The sequence below is a fragment of the Lithobates pipiens genome, unplaced genomic scaffold, assembly GCF_037356315.1.
Source record: "Lithobates pipiens isolate NorthernLeopardFrog02 unplaced genomic scaffold, aLitPip1_a1.2 Scaffold_23, whole genome shotgun sequence".
NCBI classification, from domain to species: Eukaryota; Metazoa; Chordata; class Amphibia; order Anura; family Ranidae; genus Lithobates; species Lithobates pipiens.
The window spans coordinates 246,774,332-246,784,561 of NW_027507785.1; positions in this window are offsets into that span (position 1 = coordinate 246,774,332).

Genomic DNA, 10,230 nt, shown 5'->3' on the forward strand with positions numbered 1-10,230 from the left:
CGGCCGCTAGCACATAGCTCCCAACTGTCCCTGATTTGGAGCAATGTCCCTCTCTCCCTGTTTCCCCCTCATTTGTCCCTCATTTTGGTCTGATCTATATAGTTGTATATAAAATGTACTTTTTATGTTTCAAAAAGTGTTTCCCAGTGCTAAACCTTTCATCCAAATTATAAATTGCTGCATTTGTAAATTTTAAAAGCCAATATAAAGAAATAGTAGTGGTTAAACAAAAAGTCCCTTGCGGATTCAATTAACCGTTTTTTTGCTTACTTCTCCTTTAAGGGAGTGTGTCCTATGCCTACATACATTTGCTAGTACTGTAGGTGTCCCTCATTCCCATCTCAAAATGTTGGAAGGTATGCTAGCGGGGGTTAAAAGCAGCCAAAAAGCACTGCTGAAACAAGGGTAAAGTGGCGCTCAAATTAGAGGCGCTTTACTGCTAACATTTTCACCGCCCCAGTGTGAAAGTGGCCTAACAGTAGCAGGCACTCGCAGGGACTGCACTGTGACAAATGTGCAAAAAAACAGATGAGGGAAGAGGAAGGCACCAGCATTCCAATTAAATGTGTATTGAATGTCTTATGATGAAGACAGTGTCACATAAATCCAACAATACTATTAACAAAAAAAAGATAGTCTGGGTATTGTGAAACTGTCTTAACCATAAAATAAGTTCTACGCATTTGATTGGAGTGCTGGTAACTGACTCATTCACATCCCAAGTACTTAAACTTTTGCCCTTCTGGCAACTGCTCATAGAAATATTAGACAGTTGCTTGTAAAACAGGAATGTTGAACATTCTCCAACCAAAGCCTACTATTTTCCATTTCTCAAGACCATATTGTACAACAAAAGCACAGAAAAACCTCATACATTATAAATGTAGTGAAGGACTTGCTAACATTAAAGTGTCACTAAACCCACATCATAAAAATACTATCAATAAATACTGTATTACATGCTGTTCATACTCTAGATTTGTTTTCTGTATTCTGCAAAACACCTGGTTGATCCTGCTGCTGTCTATCTCCCCCTTCTGTTCATGTCCCCAATTCAGCTAGGGAGTTTGCAGCTGTGGTGACTCTGCATGTGCTCAGATTTCAGTGAATTTCTATGCTGAGCATTTCCTCCCTATCACATCTAAGTAGCCCATGTGACTATAGTGTCACACTTGTGGATGTATACACTGTGCTAAAGGACAGCTCACTCTCTCCCTCCTCCTCTATGCCCACTAACCAGCTAAACACAATGGGGTAGGATATCACATGTAGATTAATCAATTGCCTACTGGGCATTTTTACCCCTTCCTGCCCAGGCCAATTTTCAGATTTCAGTGCTGTCACACTTTGAATGACAATTTCAACACTGTACCCATATGAAATCTTTATTATTTTTTTCTGACACAAATAGAGCTTTCTTTTGATGGTATTTAATCACAACTGGGTTTTTTAATTTTTGCTAAAACAAAGGGAAAAATAATAAAGAATTTCAAATAAAACAACAACTTTTTCTTTTTAAAGTTTGTTATAAAATTTTGGAAACAGGTAATGTTTCTCCTTCACTGATGTGAGCTGATGAGGCTGCACTGGTGGGCACAGATAGGCTGTACTGATGGGCACTGATGAAGTCCAAATGGTGGGCACTAAAAAGCTGCACTGATGGGCACAGATACGCTGCATTAATGGGTACTGATGAGGCAGCAATGTTGGGCACTGATGAAGCTGCACTGATATGTGGCACTGATAGTCACTGATAGGCAGCACTGATAGGTGACACTGATGAGGGGGCACTGATGACCACTGATTGGCAACACTAGTGGGCACTGACTGGCAGCACTGATAGGTGACACTGATGAGGGGGCACTGATAGTCACTGATAGGCAGCACTGATAGGTGACACTGATGAGGGGGCACTGATAGTCACTGATAGGCAGCACTGATAGGGGACACTGATAAGGGGGCACTGATAGTCACTGATAGGCAGCACTGATAGGTGACACTGATGAGGGGGCACTGATAGTCACTGATAGGCAGCACTGATAGGTGACACTGACGAGGAGGCACTGATGGGCACTGATTGGCAGCACTAGTGGGCACTGATTGGCAGCACTGGTGGGCACTGATGGGCAGCACTGGTGGGCACCTTTAGGACTTTACTGATAATCAGGACACTGATAATGAGTGCTCTGATTATAAGTGTAAATTGACCTTTTAACACAAGCCTGTTTTCACCTATCCTCTCCTCACGCTGTCAAAGTGAGGAAAGGAATGCCAATAACCAGCTTGTGTTTACATCCTGATCAGCTGTGATTGGACACAACTGATCATGCTGCAAAGAGCCGCTGATTGGCTCTTTACCTCAATCTGTTATGAGGAGGACACAGGATCACAGAGCAGGCGCAATCATGGCAGGACATGTGATGCCCTCCCAGGACTGGTTGGCCATGTGGTAGCAGTCATTTGGCTTTAGTGAGGTCGACAAGTGGTTAATGGTGACTTAACCTCCCTCTTCATCTAAGACACAGACTGGAAGGGCGTGACGCAGCCTGTGACAGGCAGAAATTCACCCACACCGTGTTATTGCCAAAAAATAATAAAGATCTGATATTTAACTGAGGTTAGATGAGATCTGGTTGCTGTAAGCTACTGCTTTATTTGCACTGACTCATAAAATAAATCTGAACACTACTGTGCAAACCTGCTATATCTGCTAATGATTAGAAAGCCCTAATGACTACTACACAGATGTACGCCAATATACCAAAATGTTATTTTTAGAATTATTTATATGACTCCCATATATCTCCAGACAATTTTTCAATCTACTTTTGTTGAAGGAGCTGGGTGGAAATTGTCAGCAGAGACTGAACTGAGACTGAACAGAGACTGCATCCAGGGGCAGATTGACAACTCATGGGGCCCCCGGGCAATAGGAGATTATGGGGCCCCCGGGCAATAAGAGAAGATTATGGGGCCCCCAGGCAATAGATTATGGGGCTGCACAGTATACACGCACATACAGTATACACACACAAACACACAATATACACATACAGTATACACACACAGAATACACATACACACACTGCAATGGTACTGGAGAGGCGGAGCAGCTTTAATCTTTGGATTTTTAAAAAAACACAGATTTTTCACACATAGTGTCCCTGGTTTTATTGAGGCTGGCAACCCTGATGGGGCCCCTTAGTGACATGGGCCCCTCGGGCAGTGCCCGAGTGCCCGAATTGTCAGTCTGCCCCTGACTGCATCCAATCAGATGCTGTCACTTTCAGGTATCCAGCACCTACAGGTTCCACTGGCTGCTGAATACGTTGTACGATAGCCGGCAGGGGAGATTCCTGCATCCATGCTTTTTATTGTGGATGGAGCAATCTATTCAATTTAAAACCAAATAAACCCAAAAAACAAGCAATATATATATATATATATATATATATATATATATATATATATATATATATATATAGCAGCTTAACAATCCTTAAATGTGGTGACTGCATTAGTTTTGATGACTTCTACCTGCCTATATATAGTCACTCCATATACGTTTAAGCTATCCCCTGATGAAGTCACGTGACCCATGACGAACACGCGTCGGGAATTACCGCTACTGGAAGTGACGCTGGTCGAGCTCACTGCTCGTTTTTACATTGCCTTTTTGTCATCCTGTGTTTGTGAGTACCTGAAGTTTATGCCTTTAACAAATATTGCACTTCTTTATAATAATACACTATGGGGCATCCTTCCTTTATGCTTTAATCCTATATACCCGGGACGAGACCACCTATGGTGAATACCCCAAAGTGACTCTTAAAGAGGCCACGCACCATATAGGGAGTAAGAGAGGGATGCCAAACAGGAATTGCCATATTAGAATCCATAAAGGGAAAAGACCTCCAGGAACACCTAAAGACATACTCAATCTATGCTGTAAACTTACAGCAGTAAGGTAAGGGTACATCCATAAATTGACCATCTAGGATCACACGAAAATTACGTCACCCCACTGAACTCCACTGGATCACCCTAACCATCACCCATTATATTGAAGAACACCTAGCACTTTATTTACACCTGTAGTTTATTTTATGCAACTTTTCGATTCTAAGTTCATTTATGTTTCATGCGACTTATGTTATAGTCGCTACACTGCTCATTTGCACCTTATGCGACTTTGTATAGTTAGCACTTTATTTTACTATATGCACCTTTATATGGACATTTGATATAAATATCCTTCCGTCGATCTAGACGATTGTTCAAACTGTGCTTTTTTCACTTGGATTCAGCCCTCAGCACTACTGCACTTTGTCGTTTATTTTTCAACTAATTTTATTACTTTTTACGTATTTTTAAATACTAACTGTTGCACCTTCTATTATCTCTATATAATATCATTTTTTATGAATTATTTTTACCTGTGTGTATTGATGTGTATGTTAAATCACTGATCCAAGGTACTATATGATTATTACGCTATTACATTTTACATCTGTCATAAATTTGATGTATTACTAGCCGTCATCCACTTACCTGTATATACACTTTTAACCATTTACTATACCCACCCTCGTTGGTTTTACTAGAATTTTATCTCTACAAGTTTACACAATACACAACTATTGTAAATTTGCATATCCTCTAGTACAGCGCACCACTATTCTTGTACCAAAGTGCCACGCATGCTCAGATCAAATTCCTAGACCAAAGCTATTGGCTACTAGCCTGTACGTAGTCCCGTCGCAACGAAATAACATCATCACGTTACGTACGATTGGATTTTCCGACAACTTTGTCCGACCGCGTGTATGCAGCACAAGTTTCGGACAAAATCTGTCAGACAAAATCCGACGGATTTTGTTGTCGGAATGTCCGACCGTGTGTACAAGGGCTTAGGGTGTCTCCACTCTAGATGGAAGGAGCAATGGAAAAACCTTTGGACAGCAGAATTTCCAGTAGACTTGTGCACGACTGAAAATTTATTTCCATTCGTAAAATGCATCATTTTGTTCTGTTATTTTTGTTATGTTACGTTCATTTAATTTCAGATAATTCATTATTTTTGTAGAGTATAGATAATCATTACAACAAATTGATTCATTTTATTGTTTAATTCTTTCATTTTCAGATGATTTTGTTATTTATGTTTTTATATATTTTTATATATATATATATATATATATATATATATATATATATATATAATATATATATATATATATATACACACGTGATAACAATTCGTAGTTCACAAAGTCGTTTGTTTACTGAATCCATTAACACACACAATGACAATCTCTTCTCCTCTGTTCAAATACAATACAACACCCTTCTCGCTCAGTTCTCGGGAATGCACTTTTCCAGTAATCCAACCTTCAACCTCCAGCTGAATCAGCTGATTGGACTATAAAGCCCCGTACACACGTTTGGATTTTCTGAGGGGAAATGTGTGATGACAGGCTGTTGGTGGAAAATCCGACCGTGTACGTTCCATTAGACAATTGTTGGCCAACTTTCCATGGACAAATGTTGTCTAGCACGTTTTAAAAATTTCGGATTTTCCAATCGTATGTACACAAGTCCATTGGACAAAAGCCCAAAGTACAAACACTCATGCTCGGAAGCAAGGATGAGCCAGAAGCAGTCGGTCTTGTAAACCAGCGTTCGTAATGGAGAATTAACATTCGTGACGTGCCAAATTATGAAATCTCCAAATGCAGAACACATTCTCTTCTTCTTTAATGAGATAATAATGAAACTGCTTTGCTGGTGATACTGATGGAGTTATTGCAAACAAATTTTCCAAGGCTTTTTTTTTTCTCATGATATCAAGAATAATATTATTATGCTTTTATTTATTTATTTATTTGGGGTGGGGGGGGGGAGTTACTACAACACCATTATCTGGTAGTTTTTAAGATCAAAGCTACAACTATGTTGGTGTCCCTTGTCAATTTTACATTGTATTTTTTAAAATATAACTGCCTACTCCCTAACTGTCATTTGAAGTAAAGCACATAGCCAAGTATTATTCTCCACAATTTTTTTTTTATTGTGCATTAAAAAAAAATAAAACAAATAAAATTAGACATGCTATCTGCCAATAGAACTTAACCAAAAAGTGCATTCAATGCATCCAAAAATATAGAAAATTTACCGAATCAAATCATTATTATTCAACCAAAAGAATAATGTCAAAGAAAGAACTCCAAGGCCAATAATAAATAACACGTTATCTCCTCCGAATCTGCAACATGTCTGGTTGACGAACAGCCGCTCAGAAACAAACTGAAAGGCGCAAACTGAAAAACGTGAACTGAAAAGCACTATATGAAAAGCGTGAAAAGAAAAGCGCAAATCAACACTCACCAAACTTCTACTAACACGAAATTAGCAGAAGGAGCCCAAAGGGTGGCTCTAAAGAGCTGAAGAACCACGTAGTACGTCTAGTACGCCACTACGTTCGTAATTGTTGGCCAACAATTGTGTGACCGTGTGTTTGCAAGACAAGTTTGAGACAAGGCCCTTTGGACAAAATTCCACGATTTTGTTGTCGGAGAGTCCGATCGTATGTACGAGGCATAAGATTTACTCCGAGTCAAACTTTTGTTTCATTAGACCTTTAACAAATTAACAAATTAACAAATCATGCTGAATTCACTTGTTTTTTTCGTTAGAATTTCTTTCGTATGCGTTGAAATTCGTTATTTTTTTTCTTCATACATTCGGATGCATCCGAATGTCCGAAAGATGCAGAATTTGGCTGAATTTAAACTAGTTACGAAACCAATTGCACATGTCTAATTGTCAGTCTGGGAAGAGGGCAATATTATGCCGTGTATACACGATCGAATTGTCCGGCGTACTTAGTCCGGCAAACAATCCAGCGGATAGTCCGGCGGACTTTCTACCGAACGGACTTGGCCACACACGGACACATGGAAAGTCCGGCGATTGCTAGCGCGATGACGTACAGCACGTATGATGGGACTAGAAAAAGGAAGTTCAATAGCCAGTAGCCAATAGCTTCCTTTTCGTACTTGCTTCTGAGCATGCGTCATTCTTAGTCCGCCGGACTAGCATACTCACGAACGTATTGTCCGCTGAAACCCAAGTCCGGCGGAAAGATTGGGCTGCAAAACTGCTTTCTAAGTCTGCCGGACTTTACGCTGAAAAAGTCAGCTGAAGCCCACACACGATCGGATTGTCCGGTGAAATGCGGTCCGGCGGACAATTTGATCGTGTGTACGCGGCATTAGATGCATTAGAAGATTTAGATAAACTTGATTAATAAATTAAATCCAAACACCCCTGTCAGTGTTTAATGATTTATCTTAACCTTCTAACTGCCACTTTTGCTCGACAGCTTGGAGGTTGAAACATGCCAAACTCGTGGCCAGATCACCAGGTTAAAGTGGTTGTAAAGGCTAAAGGTTTTTTTCCCTAATGCATTCTCTGTATTAAGGTAAAAAAACCTTCCCTGATCAGCTCCCCCCAAACATTTACCTAAGCCTGATCTCAATCCAGCGCTGTGCCTGTGAGCAGCAGCACTGCTCTCTCTCTCCTCATGGGACTCATAGGCAGCAATGGGAGTCCTCCTGCTGCTTTCAATCAAATCCTGTGAGGAGGAGGAGGGGCTGAGCCATGCTGTGTGTGTCAATAGACGCACACAACCTGGCAAGTGGCTTGTTATGGGGGCACTGGGAAGGGAAGAAGAGACTAAAGTCCCATACACACTATCAGATTTTCTGCTGATTTTTTTCCTTCAGATTTACCAAAACCATATAATATGAGGTCAAACCTTTAAAGCGGAGTTCCACCCATATAAAAGTCAGCAGCTACAAAAAAGTGTAGTTGCTGACTTATTAACCAGTTCCCGACCAGCGAACGCCGATGTACGTCAGCAGAATGGCACGGGCAGACATATTGGCGTACAGGTACGTCCAATCTTTAATGCCATCCTGCCTTCGTGAGCGCGCCAGACTCGATCGCCGCGGGCTTACCCGCGATCATCTCACGGGGCGGCTGAACGGAGAGATGCCGTTGTAAATAGCATTTCCCCGTTCTGCCTAGCAACTAGTGACGCTGATCTCTGCTCCATGTGATTGGAGCAGAGATCAGTGTTCACTAAATGAAAACCCAGCCCCCAACAGTTAGTAACACACCCCTAGGAACACTTAACCCTTACACACCCCTACACTGCCACCCACTGGTTAACCCCTTCACTGCCAGTGTCATTTACACAGGAATCACTGCATTTATATAGCAGTGATTGCTGTATAAATGACAATGGTCCCAAAAATGTGTCAAAAATGTCCAATGTATCCCCCATAATGTCGCAGTCACAATAAAAAACGCTGATCGCCGCCATTACTAGTAAAAAAAATAATTATTAATAAAAATGGTATAAAACGATCCCCTATTTGGTAAATGCTATAACTTTTGCGCAAACCAATCAATAATCGCTTATTGCGATTTTTTTTATCCAAAATATGTAGAAGAATACGTATCGGCCTAAACTGAGGGGAACATTTTTTTTTATATATTTTTGGGGGATATTTATTATAACAAAAAGTAAAAAATAATGCGTTTTTTTCTAAATTGTCGCTCTATTTTTGTTTATAGGGCAAAAAATAAAAACTACAGGGGTGATCAAATACCACCAAAAGAAAGCTCTATTTGTAGGAAAAAAGGACGTCAATTTTGTTTGGGAGCCACGTCGCATGACCACGCAAATGTCAGTTAAAGCGACGCAGTGCCGAATCGCAAAAAATGGTCTGGTCTTTGGCCAGCAAAATGGTCCGGGCAGAAGTGGTTAATCTGGCACTCACCTGTCCCACGGTCCAGTGGTGCGGGCATACGAAGCCCCGCTCCTCTCTCCCTCCTCTCTGCATTGCTGGCATTGTCACTGTGGGCGTCTGTTTTTTGCGTCGCAGTCAGGCACGCACTGCGCATGTGCAAGTCGTGCTGTGCACTGTGACTGGCCAGCTATTCATCCTGGACCTGTGACGTGTCCTAGATGATTGCCGAGAGGGAGGGGGGAGAGGTGAACTTACTTCCGGCACCACGGTGCCCCAGGACGAAGCGGGTGCTAGATCCCTCTAAAAAGAGGGTATCCGCTCCCCCCCCCCCAAAAAAATGACATGCCAAATGTGGCATGCCAGGGGGTCACCTGCATTTAAAGCAGAAGTTCCATTTTTTGGTGGTGATAGAGGAACTCTAGAAGAAGTTCTGGGCCTCTCTGTACAAAACCATTGCACAGAGCAGGTACCTTTAACATCTATATTATTTTAACATAATGTTAAATATAAATAAAACCCTTAATAATAAAAAAATAAAACTAATCCATCACAACCACTTTGGACATCCCGACAACAAAATCCGTCGGATTTTGTCCGACGGATTTTGTCTGAAACTGGTGTTGCATACACACGGTCAGACAAAGTTGTCGGAAAATCCAATCGTTCGTAACGTGATGACGTTATTTCATTACGACGGGACTACGTTCAGGCTAGTAGCCAATAGCTTTGGTCTAGGAATTTGATCTGAGCATGCGTGGCACTTTATCCGATCGGAATTCTCTACAAACGATCGGACAAAGTCCGATCAGATCATGTTGTCGGAAAATGTTATAGCCCAGCTCTAAAACTTTGTCGGTTGGATATTCAGACGGAAACAGTCCGATGGAGCCCACACACGGTCGGATTATCCGACAACATGGTCCGATCGGACATTTTCCATCGGAATGTCCAACCGTGTGTACAAGGGCTTAGAACTAAAAAGCTGGAATTAAAAAAAATGTTTTGGGGTTTAATACCTCTTAAATCTTTGCATGTATGGTTAGCTTTAGTTCTTCTGTACAAGGGATGACAAAAGGCTCATATAAAGATAGATTTAGGTATTTATGCTAATTGTATGCAATAAAACATTTCATTGTTTCTAGAACAATACAGAACCGTATGAACTGCATTTTTATATTTGCCTGGAGTGTAGCTTTAAAAAGTAATAATAAAACTTTCAATGCATGAAACGTATTGCCGGCTTCCTCTGTAAACTGTTGCACGTTCTGGATTGCGTAACCGGTGAGCCTTTCGTCATCTGCAAGTAAACACTGGCAGCTTGCCAGACCTTTTGAGTTTCACAGAGAACTACAACACTGTCTTATCTGCCAAAGTATGACCGTGCTGAAAAGGGAAGGGAAAGGGATTCCCA